The sequence below is a fragment of the Rhynchophorus ferrugineus genome, unplaced genomic scaffold (assembly GCF_030347505.1).
Source record: "Rhynchophorus ferrugineus isolate W39M unplaced genomic scaffold, kcgeb_rfMv2 rfM6, whole genome shotgun sequence".
NCBI lineage: Eukaryota > Metazoa > Arthropoda > Insecta > Coleoptera > Curculionidae > Rhynchophorus > Rhynchophorus ferrugineus.
The window spans coordinates 14,622,892-14,645,669 of NW_027472585.1; the positions used below are offsets into that span (position 1 = coordinate 14,622,892).

The window sequence follows — 22,778 nt, forward strand, 5'->3', positions numbered from 1 at the left end:
ACAAAATAATTAAACAAAAAGGATTTTTGTCCATGAACATAATTATCTCTCTATGCTCGCAAATATAGCTTACTATTGAATAGTTCATTGAAAAAGAATGGTTTAATTATTTAAGATGAATAACTTATGGTTTTCTGTAGTGTATCAGAGCAACCAAAGGCATAATTAACTTCTTATAGTGAAGCAACAAAAACATAATTTTTCAATAAGGCAGCGCTGTAATACCAAAAACATATTTCAAAACATGAGGTATACCAAAATTGCAATTGTCAGAAGAAAATATTTAAGGTATCCAAGAAAGAAATTCAGGGTTATTCTTCAGAATAAATAAAATATTATAAATATTCATCTACCGAACCACGCACAGAATAATTACAAATATATTTTAAATTAAATTAAAATGAGGAGCTCGGAGGAGGAAGGATTGTAGGAGCTCGATCGTCTGCGCATGTCATCAACTTATAAGGAAATAGGTGTAAGAATCTTACAATTAGGGTTAAAATCACAAAACAATTAAGATATGTGAAGATTTGAAAACTTCGTTACGTCTTATAGTAGTGGATTAAAATCAAACTTAAGGTATACCAAACCAAAGTTGCAACTGTCAGAAGAAAATGTTTAAGTAACCTACAAGGCAGAAAAAATAAAGCCAAAACGTATTCAATAAGTATAAAAATAAAAATGTTATATTGATTCCTATAAAATATTCTTTTAAGCTGTTAAGAAAGGGAAGCTCTAAACGTACATGGCTCTTACATCTTATGAGCAATACCTGTATTTAAAATATTCAAGGTTCCTAACAAACCAATTGAGATGTTTTTGCCCTCTATGGATGATAATCACCAATAGCAGTATATACCAATAACATATCACACCTTTTATATAACCTAATTGGGCCTGTAGTTGATTCTATTAGATATAAGTAAAGAACAATTGGTATTCTCCAAATAACAACAGTACTGCAAAATCTTACACATATTTAAAATACTAATTAAATAAATTAAAGTTGCCAAGAATCATGATATTTTATCTCCACTGTACCAGCTTAATGCCATCTCGTTGTTTAAATTAAAACTTCATTTTAACAAAATTGAACTTATTTCCTTACTAGTCCTGCTAGCTAATTATAAATGAATATTTTGTTTTAAAAAATATCAGGAATAGAGTTAGTTTTATTCGTTCTATACCACTTTATAAATTATCTTAGTATTCCTCGTCTCCATCGTCCGCATGTGTCTATAAACGTGTGAATTAGCGCACATAATTGTCACTGAAGTATCTCAAGCAGTAATCCAGTGAAGTTGTGTTATCAAAATCGGCCATACAGCCGTCGTTGGGCTTCCGTTATGCGTTTCCTCTAGTCCTTTTACCATGACCATTAAGATTATCGCTAATAATTCCAACACATATCCAAGAACGATTCCAGTCGTCCGCGTTTCGAACTGTTTCGCTGGTCGGTTACACAAAATTTATTTGTGTCGTACCAGTTCTTGCATCATATTGCGAATGTTGCTTGTATATGGGCTGGTTATACAAGTTGGAATCGTATTACTTGAAAATACTTTTACAAATAAAAAAGGCGAACGTATATTGAGAACGCAGAAGATAAATATTAAGAAAAATTACGTTTTTATGAAGAAATTTTTGCTGTATAATGTTTTATATTATTACAAAACTTGTTTAAGCGAGTTCTCTTAGTCGATTTTACATCCTAATTTAATGAAAATGCCTCACGCCTCAATCTGGTGGTGCATAGCCTCTTCAGCCAATTATTAGATGATATTTTAAAATCTCCTTTATTATGTATTAATGGATTGAGAAAACATTATCCTACTATTTCATGTTTTTCAAAGACTTAACATATGTGTCGTTTTGACCGATGAACACCATTTTTCTAGAAAAACTATAATTCTGACACTGTAAAAGCGTAAGACACTGTCAGATTTTGGGCGAAGCACTGGACCAAATTCTTTTCGCAAACCTTGTCATCAAGAACATTAACAGTTCCGAAATGAAGAGGTTCAAACCAATTTTGACGCAGGCGCTCACTTAAGCACTCATCAGTAAAAACGCCACACATCTTTAGATAAGCCCGAGCTGACTTTTTCCATTTCGGAGGTAAAAAGACAACAATTTGAGAAAAAAACATCTTCTGAGGACTTTTAAAACATTTTATGCTCGGGCGTAAATAACTAATCTTATATACTATGTCTTAGACTCGATATTATAAGTAATAATATTTTGGTAGGATTTTGCACAGTGATGATATATCACCACTCAGAAGAAGATTTAAGTTAAAAAAGACATCAAATATGATCATTCAACATATTCACCAAGTATAACACCGTGCAATTTATTTTTTATAATTATAAAGATTATAGAATATTAGATTTATAATATTAGAGGCTTCCTATATTAGCCGAATTAGCATCGGATAAGATTCTGAACAAAGATGAAGTCTATATTGTAAAGCAGAAAGAGAAAGTTAAAAATACTGGAAAATTCGCACCAAAACTATGATATTTGGGGCGCGTAATTACCCTAAAACAGAACTTCGATGAATACACTAAGTCTTGATATACTGATACTTGAGATTTCAAGACACAGCCATTGAATAGGTTAATGATGATGTAACTTGATATCCTTAACTGTTACAATGAAAAAGATTTCGAAAAAATGTTATTGTCATTTTAGTCAACTTTAAAAATTACCAACATGCTTTAGAATTACAAAAGTCTTGTATTAGAGGTTTGCTTGTATTTCGATCAACGACATCTATATTTTTTAATTTATTGTATCAATTTCTCGCAAAATATCCTCATTCAACAACACATTCCTTATCTGAAGAGAAACAATGATACAAAGTATACGCAAGTATCTAAAATTTAAAATATGCATATTATTTACAAAGTTTCAACGCTATATCATTTTTATGAAGATAATTTAGTATTCACTCATTCATATATATATATATATATATATATATATATATATATATATATATATATATATATGTATATATATAATATAATCTATTAAACAATTAAACCTTGAATTCTTGAATTTAAGATCTGTATATAACACGATGAATTGAACAGTCCAACAAATAATCGTTTTCCTTGACAATTGAAATAAAGTCTGGCGGATACTCATTTAAGAGCGATGATAATTAACTTCTGTCGTGGTATTTAGCGGTGAAGGTAGTTCGTGAGAACGTGAAAGATTCAGAACGAGTGTACTGTTACGTTTACTGGCAGCATCCGACGTCGGACAAGTATGGTTCGCGGCCTATCGGGCCCACGGCAGACGCACAGAACGCGAACGGAACCAAAAAAAAATCGACCTATTGTATAATGCGTCTAAAAGCAGCGAACCCATAACCGACGGGTTCGACCGTTCGCTATATCTACAGTTAGTTTAAGTGCTCACATAACAATCCGCTAAAATCGGCGAGCATCATTGGATATAATCACTTTTCTAACGAGAGAATGGTGTGAGGGTCTCGTATTTTCTTTTATTAGAAGATTTTTTTAGTTAATCGAATGTAGGGCCATGTAACTATGTTAACTGTAAATTTGTGTATCACTCTGTCAGGTCAGCTCAGCTAGAGATTACAATGAATTTAAACGAAACTAAATTGAATATATATATATATATATATATATATATATATATATATATATATATATATATATATATATATATATATAATATATATATATATATATATATATATATAATATATATATATATATATATATATATATATATAATATATATATATATATATATATATATATATATATATATATATATATATATATATATATATATATATATATATATATATATATAATATATATATATATATATATATATAATATATATATATATATATATATATATATATATATATATATATATATATATATATATATAATATATATATATATATATATATATATATATATATATATTATTACTATGCAATAATTACTAATTTGATGTTATTTTGATTACCTTATAGTATTTGTTTAATTGTCGGAATAAATTATTCCATCCAAACAAAAGAAAAACAAAGCAATGTTCAGAGATTTTGATATAATTCGTTTTCAATTTTTTTTTAATTATTTGAAAATTAAAATCCGACTGCGATAAGACTTCTATGTTCTCATAATTATCACCATCATCGTGAATCAATAGTCGGCACTCGGGGCGAATACCTATTTGGCCTCGAAAAAAGATCTTTGCATTTCGTCATTTTCTTCGTAATATTACCTCTCATACACAAGCACTATCTTAAGGAATCAAAAGCTCCTGTAACTTGGCCGATTCGACTTACTTCTTCAGCAGTAGATGCCATTTTCTTCTCCTGCATTACTGGTCCCAAGTACTTGCGCTCCTGCAGTTGCTGTAACTGGACCCTGTTTACAATAGCCCGTGGTGCGTCAGTTATCAATACTTTGATCCTTTATCAATTGAACCTCTGAACTGCAAACTATATCATAAAGAATGTTAGAAGCGCCAACATCAGCAAATATCAGATTCCTCAAGAGGTTTTTAGCATCATATTAAACATCATCGTATTTTTAAGATTCTTCACATAATCAGATCTTGTAATATATTGAGAAGCACTGGAGAGACGACATCTGTTTGGGGATCACTGGCTTGGATCTTAAATCAATTTGACAACTGACAACCAACGCAAGATGTTCGAAGAAGTTTAATAACTTTAGGGGTTTAGCTTTCAACTTTATAAAATGATTACTGAACGAGTAAGAGTCAACACTGCATTAATGCGACATCTCAACTCGTGGAAAGAAATAGTAGCTTACATGGAATGTCGCAAATCATGTTTTGTAGGGGTATAGTCACTTTTAAAATGATCTATTGAGTTGTAAACAATTTACCAACATAAAAGTAGATACGTAGTAAACTTCAACTAAGTCACCAATAGTTTATTTCGGTGGTTAGTACCTACTTAACTCTATTTCTCCAAGTACACGAAACCGTAGAGCTTCACTAGCCAGTAAAACTGAAACCATGACAAGGATATTATTGAGACTTTAACAGCTCTATGATGAATTATGAAGCTCACGAAAATCAAATAATTCTTGAATATAGATTTTTAAGGACTTATTAGAGGATATAGCGATATAAAAATGGTAAAACTGCTTAACTCAAAACTTCAGAAAACCTCAGATGACAGAGGGCATACTAAAAAGAAAAAAAGAACTGAATTTGAAATATAAAAAAATATATTGGTTGATTGGAAGAAAATCTCAATAATCTATTCTCATGCCAATATTGAAATAATACAACTCTTGATAACAAGAGAGCAGGTCAGGATCTCAAAAAAAGTGTATTGAGATCCATTTAATAGAAAAACATCAGTGTTAATACATAAATATTATTACACTAGAGACTAAGATAGGACCGATCAGTTATCTAGTTTTTAAGTTATTGTAAAAAATGCAGATTAGTTTACAACGACTAGTAACGATGTACCAATTAAAAACAATAGATAGGAGAGATATCTGTTTTCTTTTAATAAAAATATTAAAACAACATAAATACGTGATTTTAATTGACAGTTACTTTTCTTTAGTTAGTTACTTTACTTTACTTTTCAGACTTTTCCAATGAAACATAACTATAATATTATATAAACATCCGAAAATACAAGTTTACTGGAGAACTTTTTAACTGATCATCACGCCGTGTATTTCTAACAATCAACGAACACAAAATATATTTTTAAGTGTACGTTGGCTGACTTAAACATTGATATACTGAAGGATATCTCACGGTGTGGCGCAATTCATTATAAGGCTCGTGAAAACCATAATTCCGGCGTCATGTAAATTGCGAGGCCCAAGAACAAGGCTGGAAAAAGCGTTACCTTTATGTATAAGTCACCGAAGAGGCGAGAGGTGAACGACCTTGAACGATTCCCGCTCTTTTGTCTTCGGCAACATTTTCCGGAAGAAGAGTCTCGGCGCCTCTATCATTTCCCATACCTACCGCATACGAGAAAAAATGGTAAGATGTTCGCAATGAGCATCGCGTTGATCGAAAATTAACGTTAATTACCCATTTCCCTGTATATCGTTACCATGTCATCATTGCCATACAGTTATATTACTAAGAAATGATTTTATAAGAAATTTTCAAAATCATACTAAAATAAATTTTAATAAAAAGGCATTTTTTTCTGAAAATAACATTATTTACAATTTACTATCTAGAATAGGGCCATTCCTGCTAACTAATGTGGATTGCGAACAGAGGTACTTGTCATTAATACCACCAACTGATAAGTGTAGAATCCACAGATATTCTATATAAAAAAAAACTGACCTAACTGAGGTTCTAATTGAATATAATTGGTTTAAAAATTTGCTTTTTTAAGAAGCGAGCATCTTAAAAGATCCTAATATTTGTGTAATATATAAAGTCAAAGAATTAATTTAATATAAAAATTATAATAATATACGTTTATCAATATATGTCACCATTTGAACGTAACGTTCTTGTGTAAACTTACTTAAACCCTATACTATAACTCCTAAGGGTATGAAATATATATTCAACACATATTATAACATCATTTGACTTCAACAAACTTAATTGACGTTACTATTAATGATCAACAAGTGGTTTAAAATGGGTTACTATATCACAGAATATGTTGCTATAATATTGAAGAAACGCCAGATATTAATAAACCAATTTCTAGTTCAAAAAGGTCCAATAAGATTAGAAATATAATGCAACATGATATATTCTACAGTATTGTATTACTACAGTATTCGAATTAAGTTATATGCCGTTAAACACACATTTAGAATAAAATGACATGAGAAATCTGTTTCCGTAAATTTGTCATGAATTAAAAATTAATTATAAATTAATAAGCATTATTAAATTTTAAATTACATAAATAAACTAAAATGATGTTAGCAAAATTATACTTTTTAAAGCAACTTAACAACGGACCTGTTTATGAACTTGAAAGAATATTCTAATTTCTTGTTTCATTCAAAAAGCACATGGCACACATAACTCAAATAGTTTCACTATCTAATAATTCTTCCTTAAAATTGTTCTTATATAAAATAAGTACAAGTAAGTATAAATTAACTTCAGATCCAAAATATCAGGCACAAACTTAATTAGCATTTGATGGATGTACTCAAATGGATCGCTCCACATTATTTTTTTATATATATTCTAAAGTCTGCTTTGTACCGACGAGGATTTATCTGGACTGCTTACCGTGGGCTCCGAACCACGGTCCTCGGCATTAAGCCTACTGGTTACCCAAACTGGTTACTAGCATGACTAGCTGTGACTGGTTACTAGCGTGAAAAACATATACAATTACAATCACAAACATAAAGTATATATATGCCCCAGCAGAACTCGAACACGCGACTATTGGAACAGAAGGAGGACCGTCCTGTCGCCTTGACCACTGCGCCAACCAAGTCGGCCTCACATTAATATAAAACGCGGCATAGTTTTCACAAATAGCTTAAACGTGCTAAATCAAAGGTTATATTTCGTTTTCTAAGCATTTAATTTATTCGCTGACCACTAATATCCTTAGGTCTTTGTTAACAGTGCTAGAAAGAACTTTGTCTTGATAAATTTGGATCTTCTTAACATTGAATGTCCTCGTGCAACCCCATATTTTTATACTTTATGTTAGGTCCACACAGGCTTCAACATTTCCATGTATAATTACAATTTATTGTGGAATGATAATTCGAATTCTCGTCCAAACAATCACCACAATATCCTGAGCCTTATAAAAAGTTCTGGTCTAACTTCCTCAAAATTATAATATCGTAGCCAGTCATAAAACACTGAAACTACTTCCTTGTCAAAGTAATATATTTCCAACTACACATCATTAAAAGGCGAAAGAAAGACAGCGAAGAAATGGCGTCATGACGCGAAAATAATTCAGTTAGCTACGATTCCAGATCAATAACCAGATAATCGAATTACCACCTTGTCGCCGCATCTACGTATCGGTAATTATCCCGATCAGATGGATAGTGAAATTGTAAAAACGCGAAACCGATGAAAGATGGCATGGGTCCGCGGATGTGACAGGTCGGTCGTAATGCACCAGTCAGACTGCAGCGCAGATTAAAACAGATTAACGAAACCCTACGAGACGCTCAGACTCACCTCACATCTTATCTAGCTAATTGATTGGCGATTAATCAACCTTAGATTTAATTGTTTTAGATTAGAACGCAGAAGATCTCAAAACCATATCTAGTTTAAATAGCAGCATATTAAAATACCTAACAAGTTTAGTTTTCAGAAAATTGCAAAAAAATTTTGTTCGGGACTATTGATATTTATCTAAACAGATAAATCTGATTTATAGACTTTAGATTACGCCAATCTAAAGAAACTTAGCGTACATTTGTAGGATAGAGGATATTTATAACGTAAATAGTATATTACACCACAAGGGTCGAGATTTCAACTTTTGGTGCGTGTGGTATATACGATTTTTTTTTCATAGCCGGTCGAAAGTACGTTTAATTATTAAGTATTAATAACATTCAAAACAACATTAATGATTATTTTTAAGGTTAGAGGTAGCCACAGAAAAAATAGAAATTTCACGGTATAGGCGACCTTGGGGAAATGTTTTGTTTAGTTCAATTAACGGTAGCGCTGCGATCGCAAATTGTGTTTAGCTATTTTAAATTCCGTCCATTTTTTAGTTTGTTTTTTGAAGGTTTTGGTTTTTGTGTTTTTGTTTAGATCAAGAAATCTTCGTTTTACATTGTGCATATTTTCTGTTTTACATTAATTATTATGGAGTCATAATATAAAAATTGATGACAATGCGTCAGTGTAGTAAAAAATGTACTGTACCGGGGTAAAAATCTACTACGGAAAGTAGACATCGTTTCCCAAAGAATGATCTCTCTCCTTTCCAAAAATGGGTTGATCAAGTAAATAGCAGTAAGTTACCTGGATAAACCAAAATGCAAATACATCAACGTCATGGTGCCTGTAACGGACATTTTAGTAAAAAATTTAGAATTACCCTTCCTTCACGAACAGGTATTAGGCTAAATGCATATCCAACATTGTTTTTATCAGGCACATATAAAATTATCTATCTACTACATGTCTGTTTATATGTTATTTTTTTACAGCATATCAAAACCTACTTATGAAGATGTTAGTAGTAATAAAATTCAACTAATCTACCAAGTTGTTCGTATGCTGTCAATGTGATGTCTCTACATAAAGAAGTCTTACAGGAAGGTAATAATTAAGATAACTGGATAATTAGTAGTAATAAATACTACATTTAATTGTAAAATATCCCTAAAATATTTGTAATACTTTAACTTTTTAGAACAATCGGTGTTCAATAATTTTATAGTAGAGATACTGTATATTTAAATTTAATTGCCTTGTTAAGAAAATATTTGTTTGGGTGCCATCAATTAAAAATTTAATTCCTACTTTTAGGGAATTTATTACCTTAAAGAAATCTATTTTGTCTAAATTTACAAATAACTACATTTGTTTAACAAATCTTAACCAATATTGCTTAAAGAATTTTGTTGGATCTATTAGAGGTCATGGAGGTAGAAACAGCATACTTCACCTAGCATGTTCGAGAAATATTTAAAAGAGCACATCATCACTTCAACTTTTTCACATCATTCTCCCGGAGAAAATTGTGAAGATGAACAAGTTAGATAACTTATATTCTTTCTTAATGGGAGATCTAGTACCACTTGAGGTTGTTAAATCACCAGTTGAGTCTATATTTTCAGTTCCAAAGAACTTTGCACTGAGAAAAACAAGAGTCTAATATTGTATTTTAGTCTTATTTCAGGCTATTTAACAAAACTTCTGAAAAATAGACAACATGCAATATTTGTCTACATTCTATATTAAGTAGTTCCACAGATTAAATACTCTAAAATCTAAATATCTTTAAAAATCACAAATTTTTAGTGTTTCAACGGTCCAATCCATAATGATTTTCAAGACCAAATTTTAAAAGATATTATGAGGTGTGATTGTATTTTTGGTTTAATGAAGTTAATGCAATATCAACAGGGAAGGATTTAAAGTTTACCTTCAATATATCAAGATAAGTTAGAACTCTAATAGATCCCATAAAAGTGATGGCACTAAACAAATATGAGAAGGCGTTATAGAAGAATTATAAATATTTTAATTTTGCTTAGAATAGAGTTCATAATTGTTGTTTTTTTTTGCTTTTTGTTTATATATATTTATATTATTTACACTTATGTATATTTGTATAGGATTTTATTTTAATAAATTAATTTTAAAAATTAAATTTGATTTTCATTTAAATACTGTTGGCCAATAAATGTGACCTCACAAAGTAATCAGGCGAAATGGTAGACCAATCAAAGCAAAGTATTTTCCTTATAGGTTTCTACATAACTATTTCAAACTAACCAATCAAATTCACGTTGTCAGCGCCGCCAATGGTTGAACTAAGCAAAACTTTGCCCCACTACTTACCATCGGAGTTGCACACCCCTGGAGGTAGCAACGTTAATGGCAGCGGTATATATTTATAAGGAGAGTTTAGTATTAATTTACAAATTAATCTATTACCACTTTTCTCTTAGTAAAATTTCTATTAACAATCAAATAACAAATTAAGAATTTCTGCACGTTGTCTAGTAATTGTATTACTTTCCTGTGATTTAGTAACCTTCTTTCATGTATTAAGTCGAAATCTTCGACAAATCCGTAAATCCATTCTATTTCGAGGTCATCGCGCAGTTCTTCGTTGGTTACGCGATAAGCTGATTACTATTAGGTCTTCATGCAACCAGAGAGCATAAATCCAGATTTTGAAATTGACCAATTATTCAACCAATCGCTCAAATGATAAACCAATATATTGTATTTTGGTAGAGTTGCAATCTGCTACCATCGCGATGGATGCCGAGAAAGATTGCGCTTGAGGAATGTGGCATCCCTCAAGTTATACGATTAGATTTTTATAATTTCGCTATTAAGTTTTTCCAGCTATAGGTAGAGATATGTACTTTTAAATAATGACGTAAAATGAACTTCATCAAGGAGATATTGAACATTCACGTTATTTTCCAGAATTAATCTATATGCTAAATACAATTTATCATTTCAAAGATACTTTAAACATGCTTAAACAATGTATAACCAAGACTAAAACCAAAACGGATTGTTCCTCATTTAAAATCGTTTCAGTTATTTAGTAAATTTACTGCTCGTAAAAGATAAGGATCAACTATAACCTCGGTTAAATTTCACTTTTAAGCCACTAAAAGAAAATGTTTATAATAAAATGATAATATCATTATTGCGAGCAAGCGTTTAATCGTAAAAGACCTTGTGCATAATTTCGAATAGCTCGGCTGCATGTAAATTATTTCGACTTTGGTTCGACAAATTTTGTCGAGATTTTTGGCATACAGAATTTAAACAAGTTTAAAAATGTGTCTCCATGCGAGATTTTGATGCCTTCATTGTAGAACGATTTGTTTTTAGTCGCTTTGGATGACTTTCACCATGATCAGTAAGTCATTTTATTGATTCATGTGTTAGATGTTCTTCAAAACTATGTAAAAGTTGTAGCAAAACAATGTAGCAGAGTTCTTTGTGTAGTGATTCATTATATATTGTTCATTATAATAATTTAATAAATATTTAAAAATTATTACTAGCTACTTATTCAATTCCTGATAAAAGATAAATAAAACTTATTATTACAAAGGTGGACCTATGTTATTGGTTGTATTTTATCGTCAAAAATTAGGAATATGTGCGATGATTCTCAATTTTTTACACTTATAGGAAAACTCTTATGATCTTTACTTAATCTCTAAAGAAATAATGCAGTTTGATTGTATCTTGAAAGTCTGCGCTGTATTTCAGTGATATCCAAAAGTGTCTGGAATGCTTCCTTCTGTCTGTATCTGGTTCTATGGGAAAGCTGTCTTATATTATATTGGGAATCTTCGTTGAAAGAAAAGATTTCAGTGTAAGTGATTTTATTTTTAATATATATTAACTATTATAATTTTTAATTATATTATTTAACTTGAGTGCATGGGAGAGTCAAATTTATCATTGTCTTGTTTAGATACTGCTGCCAACATAGTTAATAGCTATTCCGATAACAATATACTTAGAGTTGTTACTGTATGGAATAAGAATAGCCAATTACTAAATCATAGTTTCAAAAACAATACTATACTGTATTTTCCACAATAACTCCACATTAGAATTAAATTAAAAATGACCTTAAGAGTAAATTTTACAATTCCTATAAAAAATTACTACTGCTACTCTAATTCCTAATTAGAACTATTTATGTCTTGAAATCGTTAATACGAATTTATCGGTGTAAGTAATTGTATATGCAATACCTTCCATTTAAATTTGAGTTTTTTTTCAGTTATTTTCTTTTTTAAATGCTGATTCCAACAGTTATTCCAACAACAATATAATGAGTATTGTTAATTATATTATTACTGTATATAATAAGAACAGAAAATGACTAAACAATTATGTTAATTTGCATAAAGCATTATGAAAATCACTCAATTTCTATATTTAAATGATATGTCCTAGTGACTATTACTTAATAAATTATAAAAGTTTTAAACAATAATTAATAATACGAGTTTTTTTAAACTCTTACAATATTAAATCATAAACCATACCATATTCTTAAAAATATATTCATGGTACTTGTATATTACTAAACGAAACTAAAATTAAATTGACTGTCCCATGTCTCATGTCTCATTTTTGTCGCTATAACACAACGGGTACCGTTAGAAAAATTATAATTAATAAAGTTCGTACGACAGTCGAGACCTTTTATCATGTAGGAAATATTATAAAAAGCGATGCCTTACCGCTAGAGGCTTCATTGTCATTCAAGAGTTAAAACTTCCGCAAAACCACCACAAACTGAAAATATAATCTTGCCTCCACTGATAACATGAATAATTATTTAATTGCATTAATTATATGTCGGTTGTGTCTGAAATCAGGAAGTGTTCGTTTATTTTTGTTTGGTTTTCTTTTTCGTTGCGGTCGTTGTGGTACTTTTACTCGAGTGAGAGAAGAAAGCCCATACGGAGAGAAAATTAAGTACTCTGATTAACCGAGGTTTTTAGAATTATATCATTGTATGTAATCGTTATCGTCGGTTCCTCGTATATAGGGTGATACGTACTAAAGTGTTCATAGTATAAGATGATATTCCTAAATAAATATATATCGAAATAAACTCTTTGAAACACCGCCAATGCAAAGATCTAATCTCTCAATAAATTGTGTTTAGAGATATCTTAAACAAAATTAATTTTCTAAAATAAAATATTTTTAACAAAAAAATTTAACCGACTTCAAAAATTTAATAAGGTAGTCACTAAAATGTAAAAATTAATCAAACTTATATTTTCAACATAAAAATAAACATTTTAAAATAAAATATGTACCTAATTATCATTCTGATAACTAAATAAAAATAAACAATAGCCTTATTTAACATATCTACTACATGTATTTTACATTCTACTGTATATAGACGATTTAGCTTAATACCTACCAAAACCTATTTATCTATTTACAATATTATTTGAACTTAACTAAACTAAACCTAACTTAACTAAACTTAATAATGGCATCTAATCTTATGTTGGTAATAAAACAATACTAGAAATAAGTACAAAAAAGTTTTAAATAATAGATATGTATATTGTTAGTTTCGCCTTGATTGAAAAAACTCCAAAATAATTAGGATAAGACTAATAACTAATATCCAAATATTAAATACATAGAGGAACTGTAACTGGAAATTTAAAAATCATTTAATAAATCGATTGATTCCTAGATTATTACTTTCATTGCTCCATTACTTGGCCAAACTTTGTTTAATAGTAATAACACAAACCATCTATATTTATAGTTTTATTTGATCTATTTTGGTTAATGGATCATAATAATAGCATTAATTTTCAATTATATTTTGGTCTCTATAGTAGTAGTAAAATCAATGCTCAATAATTTTTATGTACGAATATATTCTCTTCGAAGTGGTTTCAAACTAGCCCATGGTACCATACTTCTGAAGATATCAATGTACTTGAAAGGCTTCAACGTTGGTTTATTATCTGTTTGATTACTTAGTGCAATAGCATAAACACTACATAATTATAAATAAATATTAATAACAAAAAACTAAATAGGTTTTATGACTAACTAATAAACCAATCTCCTTGAACTTAAGTGAAATTGGAGATATATTTCGACCAACTAGTACAGTTGCTTGGCTTTAAGTCTAATCTGTCATGCTTTTTGTTTAACATGATGTTTCCAGTTTATTCTACCACCATAAAGATGGATGCCGAGGTATTTCGCTGATCAAATGACATATGATTTTTCAAATGGGCATCCTTTATGCTTTTTCATAGCTCTAGACAGGCCTATCTTGTCAGGTACCCTTTCTTTTGCCATTAGAGTATCAGCAGTGCAAGCCAAACAAGAGTGGCCATCAGGGGTCCACTACCATGTGGAACTTCAGTCGATATATATTTGAATATTGGTAATCTTCACACATTCATAAGTAAAATAATGACGTTACCTTTATAGCTTGACTGTTCTGTGAACTGTTACATATTAATACCGATATATTCTATATAGTTTCATTGGATAAATGTTACTAAAGATATGTCAACTGTAAAACCAAAATAATTTTCTCCCCAGCCTTGTACGCATAGGAACAAACTTTGTATTAGTTAAAAAAAAAAGATTGAAGAAATATTAATTATACCTCTGTTGATCTAATACACCTATGCCTCGCGTATCAAGGCATAAAAATTATATCTCGCGAGTAATATGACCCTGTATATTCAAATTAATGAAACGGTATGTTTATGTTAGATTGAAAGATGAGATGAGTGAGGTCTAGACATAGTTGTTTGATTTAAAAAGGGTTAAACGTATCGTAGCTGAACCTGTAAGGTAACCGAAAGTGCTCAAAGAACCCTAGCCATAAATTATAAAAATTAGGAAACATCCATAGTTTGGAAAACGCCTCTAGTCCATAGATTTCTGGGGCAAGTACCTTAGTTCAGAATGTAAGACCGCCAGAGGCAGACACTAGTTGCTGAGAACATAGAACATAGTCTATTGGAATTTGGCTATAGCTATAGACTATTAGAAGTTGGTGTCACAGAAACTTGAGAAACGATACCATACTGGGAATACCATGAAAATAAAATAAGCAGAAGCAACCTGGCGGTCAAAGATGGCTTTTCCTTAAGGATCAAGAAGATATTTTATTTATGTTGCCCTGAATTTTATGATAAGCAAAATATCTAGATATTTTTATGTTACTCTGAATGGTATGATGAGGAAGATGTCTAATCATAGGAGTTTGGTTTATTTTAAAATAAGATTGATCCGCCAATTTGCACTGCAAAATAAAAGAGTTTTAACGAGAATTAGCTTTGAGTACATGTAAAAAATTGATTTATTTTGAAAATCTTAGACCAAATTGCCCTCGTAATCAAGAACAAATAATTGATGCAGTAACTGAGGAGAGAGACATTCTAATCTTTGGAAATATTAAATTAGTTTATTACAAAACTTTTCCTCTTTACTTTACTGATTTAATTCATAGCAAAAAACAAGAAAAAACGTATTGATATTAACTTCTCTCATTTTGCTCACATTATTTACTGAATTCTACCGTTTCAATAAATGTCACTTGCTTTGCGATACACTATTTTCATTTTTGAAAGGTTCCCAAAATCAGTTGATTCTTGAATGTCTTGAAAATCGACATTAAAATTAAATTATACCAGAAAAATAGGAGAAGATAGTGGCTATCTATAGACAACACTTAAGGTATGATACAAATTACGTGAATTGTAGATTCCCATGGATGGTAAGAGATGGTATCAAAATTACACATGTTATAGTGGAAAATATTTGTATAAAATGGTATGAAATGTTCAATAACGAAAGGAGGTGTAGTTTCAAGATGATTAGTCCAGACTGATTGATTAGTATGTATTGAAAATTTGTTTTAATAAATTGAAGATTCTTTCATGCTGCTTGAGTTAAACTATATTAGTACTTAGACTGTTTTTGGAGGTTTTTCGAAGGGAAAAACTTGTTGGGAAAAGATTGTAGGAAATAAAATATAAGAATTGTGTATATCTAGATATTTTTATGTTACTCTGAATGGTATGATGAGGAAGATGTCCAATCATAGGGGTTTGGTTTATTTTAAAATAAGATTGATCCGCCAATTTGCACTGCAAAATAAAAGAGTTTTAACGAGAATTAGCTTTGAGAACGTGTAAAAAATTGATTTATTTTGAAAATCCTAGACCAAATTGCCCTCGTAATCAAGAACAAATGATGCTAAATAAACTTTACAACAGGAAACGGTTTATCAACGGCGTCTCATAACCATCATACATGGTAATTACCACAGCCATTACATCTTATGATAATCCTCGTATAATTTCAGTTATTTTGCAAGTACTCCATTCGATTTATTTTTATTCCCACAGACATTACGCCTATTTTGACTAATACGTGTAATCTGCTGTTGCGTTATACATTCAATGCTTGCCATGAGAAAAGCCATAAAGTTATATAACGAAGTCTTCCGGATTTTTTTTGCGCGCAACCAATCGAGAAAATAGACCGAACCCGTTAAGTTACATGGCTGTAACGATTTTCTTCCGATATAATCTAAAAAAGGGTATATGAGATGTCGGCAATCGAACAGGAAGCTCTTACTAGGTTAATATTGCGACTCTTTCCTGGTCTGGCGCTTTCAGATTTACGATGCTTACCAAGAAAAGCGGCGCTCGCTGTTCTCAACCTGCAAAAGAAAAACAAAGTTAGAACGTCGCTTTTTATCATCGAATTCTACTAGTAACTGTTATTCTTTTATAAAGGTAACGGATGTGAGACATACATATTCAGTGGTTACTCTAACGCAATGTTATGCCGCAAGAAAACGCGTAACGTAGTGTAGATTCACCTTGACTGAACAAGATAACAAAAAACAACTGTAACAGTTTAAAAAAACTTCGGGTAAATTTTACGCCCAAGAATTATTTCATGACCTTTTTCTTGGTTTGGATAAAATATCAATGATCCAACAAAAACATAACCAGTTCAATGGTTAATGAAATTGTTATTAACAAGTGCTCTGAGTTTATAAACACTATTCCTTAACGAGTCTTTAATGAGTGATATCTATAAGAACTACAACTACCAAATATTTTGAAAAATATGTAAATTATTTATTATTATATCGTGGAAACTTTGCATTTAGCAATTTTGCGAACGCCTAATTAAGAATTCAGTGAAAAATGGGTCATTTAAAAGGGTATCCAAAATGTAATACTTCTGACCATTATGGATTGGTGAATTGTTATTATGGATTGGTAGGATGAAATAAAACAATGATTACACTGTGTGACATTTTGCTAAACAGAATTATTTAAAAAATTAATTCAATAAAATTGATTAATAAGTGAAGTAATACTAATGGTAAAAGATAACGAACATTTATTAAAATTTTCGAATACTGGTACAGTATTATATTTGTATATATTGATGCTACAAATACCGTTGCTTAATTGTTCTTCTGGCCCTTGAATGTGGTGTATAGACAATGTTGAAAATTAAGTACTTTTACGTTGGACATGACTCCGTAATCGACGCTATAACACTCGATCTTTGGACAACGTGGTGGCTTATTTTATTCAATAACAAGTCATTAACAGTTATGTTGGGGCAAAGATATGATGAATCTGCGATGACTACAATCTTTGTCTAGCTTCTGGGATCTTTTAAATCAGAATATATGTCAATAAGCCTAAGAACGCAAGCGAAATAATTTTAGTCGGATTACTACTGTCCTGTAGAAAAATATGTAAACAGCTTTAATTCCTTTCGGTGTTACATATTTGTAGTGCCTCCATTGTTATAGTATCCATAAATGTCCCTTGTGTCTAATACACAATTGTTATATTTTATTTCCTGCAATCTATAGGTAGTCAATAGAAGCCTATAAAGTATTTCCTTTCCAAAATCCTCTAAAAACAGTCTAAGCACTAATATAATTCAACTCAAGCAGCATGAAAGAACTCATCTTGAAACTACAGCTCCTTTCGTTATTGAATATTTTATACCATTTTATATAAATATTTTCCACTATAACATGTGTAATGTTGATACCATCTCTCACCATCCATGGGAATCTACAATTCACGTAGTTTGTCTCATACCTTAAGTGTTGTCTATAGATAGCCACTATCGCCACTATCTTCTCCTATTTTTCTGGTATAATTTAATTTTAATGTCGATTTTCAAGACATTCAAGAATCAACTGATTTTGGGAACCTTTCAAAAATGAAAATAGTGTATCGCAAAGCAAGTGACATTTATTGAAACGGTAGAATTCAGTAAATAATGTGAGCAAAATGAGATAAGTTAAAATAAATACGTTTTTTCTTGTTTTTTTGCTATGGATTAAATGAATAAATGATATATAATGAATATATGATAATGAATAAAAATGAGTAAAGTAAAGAGGAAAAGTTTTGTAATAACCTAATTTATTATTTCCAAAGATTAGAATGTCTCTCTCCTCAGTTACTGCATCAATTGTTTACCTATTGTACGCAAGAATCATTTCTGAAATAACACATTCCGAAAATACAACAGCCTTAGTGTCCAATTTTGAAAAAGTATAAAAAATAAAAATAGAACATACTTATAAGGCTTAAGAAGCATAAAGAATTTAAGTAACAATCACACGATAGAGAGACAGACCCAATCACCAATCTCTCATAAAAGTATAAACAAGAAAACATAAAAAATATATACACATTTCCCCCTTAGGTATGTTTAAATAATAAAAAAATAACCCGAAATAAAATTGCTTTTTTGAACGGTTAATGATCAAACTGTAATAACTAGTTTAATACAAACAAAATAACTAACAGTGTATAATAAAAAAAGAAGATAATGTGCTATAACACGGAGGTTTAAAGATCAACCACTGAGCATTTACGTCAAGAGCTTACCAAATGTATTTAATTATCAAGGCAATAAAATAAATCTTGTTCGTGAAGACATCGAAAAAAATAAGGCATCTCCAAGGTCTAAGAGTATTAAAATAAAACACAGAAAATATACATAGAGATAAAGTAAGGTAAATATTGTATAAAATGGTACTAAATTATATCACCAAAAAGGTAACACAGGTAAAGTCAAACACACAGGGTTTTAAAATAGCCATGAAAATATGTACAGAGTAAAATTTTAATTTAGTTCCCAACGTAATAAGACAACATCATAATAAATATCACATTACTAAATTATTATATAAACGAAATATTAAAGATAAGTATAAAACTGGTTATTTTTCAGTACCAGTAATTTGTCAGAACCTAAGTTCAAATTTAAAAGATCCTAGAAGACCAAGACATGCCACACGCGCAGAGGGTTAATGGAATTTCTAGACATTACTTTTAAACAATTCTTAAAAGCTTAACACAAAATTACGATTCGTTATTTAACTTCTTTTTTTGTTTTTGTCCAAGGGCGACTATCATGAATAAATGAACCAGAATATATTTTGGCTCTGGGTTGAAAATAAACTGTTAAAAACTTAAGGTGAGCCATTAGTTATGGTTATGAACAATAGCACACTGGTGAAAAAAAACTCAACAGGTAAATAGACAAAGCGATAAATATAAATGAAATGTTTAATTGTTTAATCTAATTTACTTTTTTATAGATAGACCAGATAAAAAGTTACACTGTAGATCTGATATCTGAATAATACGACCAAAGATATTACGCCTTGAGAAAATGTTTGTATTTGTGGAAAGATGCATTGTCTACAATACCACCTTTGGTCTGGATAAACGCAAATAAAAAAAAATGAGCAAATGGTGGAATTATAAAAGAGTGTTAAATAATTCAATGATTTACTTGAAGAGTGACTCATATAGTGAATGTCGCAGTGGCAAATTTTACAATAAAAATGTGCACGTCAAATGGAACATGGAAAGTAATCCATATTCCTCATAAGTGATATAGAAAAGAGTTCAATATAAATATAAAAAAACACTACAATACGAGCTATTGTGGCTGTGTAATCAATTGTAATATAAGTCCTTCGATTATACATACATTAGGTAAGTTATATTTGATACCACTATTTTTGATTCATTTTTTTATTTAACCCACCTGGGGCAAATACAATTATGGTTGACGACATGGCGCACTAAAGCCAATGAAACAAAATCCACCCATATAACGTTTACCCTGCGTAGAGGAACATGTCCACCAGTGAATATCAATCATCGTCAACTCCCCCAGGTACAACATGTTAAATGTCTTGGTATGCACTTAGATCGACGCCTAACCTGGAAGAAGCACATACTCTCTAAACGAAAATAACTTGGACCTAAATTATATCAAATATATTGGCTCATCGGGCGCAAATCCATGTTATCATTAGATAACAAGGTATTGCTGTATGAGTCTATACTCAAGCCTATTTGGTCATATGGAATCCAACTATGCGGTACCGCTAGCAAATCTAATATATCCATCATTCAACGGTTCCAAAATAAAATGTTGCGTGCCATTGTTGATGCCCCGTACTATATTTCAAATGAAGTGCTACAACACGATATTCCTCTTGAACCTATAACGAGTGTAATTCAACGTGTTTGTGTGAAGTACTTCGAAAGACTGTCAGTGTATCCCAACATACTCGCTAACCAGCTAAATATGCGACGTGATAGTGAAGTGCGTAGACTAAAACGTTTAACACACCTGATCTGATTACTGGACATATATAAACTTTAGAATAAGACTAATTAATTAAGATAATATTTCATACAGGAGATCGCTTAATGAAATGATTTTCTACATGCCATGTATATATAATATAGACATAAGAAACACTTATTTCCTATAGGGCAGATTGTGGAATCACAAAGAGTAAAAAAAATATATTTTTTTATTTACATTATGTTTTGGCAATTTGTTAAATATGAAAGTCAAAATAAATCAAAAGTCAAAGTCCATGTTAAAACATTGCCGTGCCCACGCCATATATTTTTATGACGTGTATTGGCTGTTTTATTGGACAGGCTATAAATAAATAATTATACATAACATAAATATATAAGATAATTCATAACAAATAAATATAGTATCAAGTTAACCTTAGTATTGAAACATTAGTATGCACGAAACCTGATCACATATGTAAAAATTACTAAAAAAACCAACGATCATCAATTGTTTATTATATTTCCTCGCTAAATCGTAAATATCAAGTAAAAGTAACTTCGTATAAATACATAAACCACGCTGACGAAACCACACAAGTAACAAGAACCACTTGACATGTCTGTTAATCATCGTTTACCACAACATCAGGTCTATTACATCGCAGAAAACAATTCGAGGCGGCAATTTTACAAGGATTGCAGATCGGCTGACGTTTGAACTTCAACATTTAGTAGTTCCATCATCTGACCATTGCGTATTTTTAGTGGTGATTCACGCGATCAAATGCCAAACAACGTTTTACCACAAAAGGTATAATTAATATCGGGACCATATCCACCCGAGGTTCAGTTATATCGACGACTGCTTTTTAAATACCGAATCGTCCATCATCTCAATGGCTTTTGTTGTTAGCGGCTTCATCATAATTATTTCGAGGTGTTTGGTTAATGATGCTTTTCTTCGACGAGTTTCAATTCGGTTATGCTAATATTTGATGATATAAATATTTTTCTGGGTTGATATTGTCAAATTATGTATATTAGATGTATTATTAGAAGCGTGTTATATATACTACATCGCTTAGGACACTTTTATAACTGTATTGATTAAGCGTTGTTGTTAAAATAAAGTGTTATATGTCGTTGAATCTCTTCGATCAAAGAAGGAATAGTAGCGATTGTAACATTTTGCATCTCTACAGCTTTATGTCCAACTTGATGTTTCTAAAATACAACATGAAAAAATATTTCCAAATATTACTTCATTCGATTATTATTTGTTCTGAATAATGCCACGTTATCTAGTTGACTAACATTTTATTCTTATAAAAGTAGCAGTAAATTTCCATGTCATACACAGAAAAAAACTCTTGCCAATTTTGACCTTAGAGATTATTCTAAACAATATCAAAATAGAAATTAAATGATTCCAATATTTTTAAATGTTGTACTGGCTGTTGGTTGTCTCATGATATTGATATATTTTAAAGAATATCGTTTTTCTAAACCGCAGGATTGAACAGCTCACATATATAAAATATATATTTATTAGTAAGGTGATAAATAACCATTTGCTGTTAAAACAGCTGAAATTCTTAGCCGAATAGATTAATGGAGTGTCTAAGTAATTTCCAAGGGAATGTTGTCTCATTCTCTTGAAAAGACATCCGCCAAATGCTTCAATGATGTTGAAGATAGAAATCTATTCCTCACCCTCTGCTCTAAAACTATTCATGATGGTTCAATTTTGTTGGGGTTTGGGGATTATGCCGACCATGGGAGATATTTGATGATATTCTGATACTAATCAAACCAAGACTGAAACTCTTTGCATGGGCGCTTTGCATTAAGAACTTCATCATTGTGGATGTCGAGATATTAATTGGAAGTAAT

At 30.5% G+C, this 22,778-nt stretch overlaps 1 protein-coding gene across 5 annotated transcripts in view; it reads right to left on the reverse strand.

The window, feature by feature from the left end:
- RhoGEF64C (Rho guanine nucleotide exchange factor at 64C) overlaps positions 1-22,778 on the reverse strand; it is a 204,129-nt gene that overhangs the window by 147,626 nt on the left and 33,725 nt on the right. For 2 of the 5 annotated variants that reach the window (XM_076407465.1, XM_076407468.1), the window contains exon 2: positions 16,911-16,939. The exons of the other annotated variants lie outside the window; for them this stretch is intronic. The gene's annotated coding sequence lies outside the window, so the exon portion shown is untranslated. The remainder of the gene's footprint in view (positions 1-16,910; positions 16,940-22,778) is intronic. 5 annotated transcript variants of the gene reach the window in all.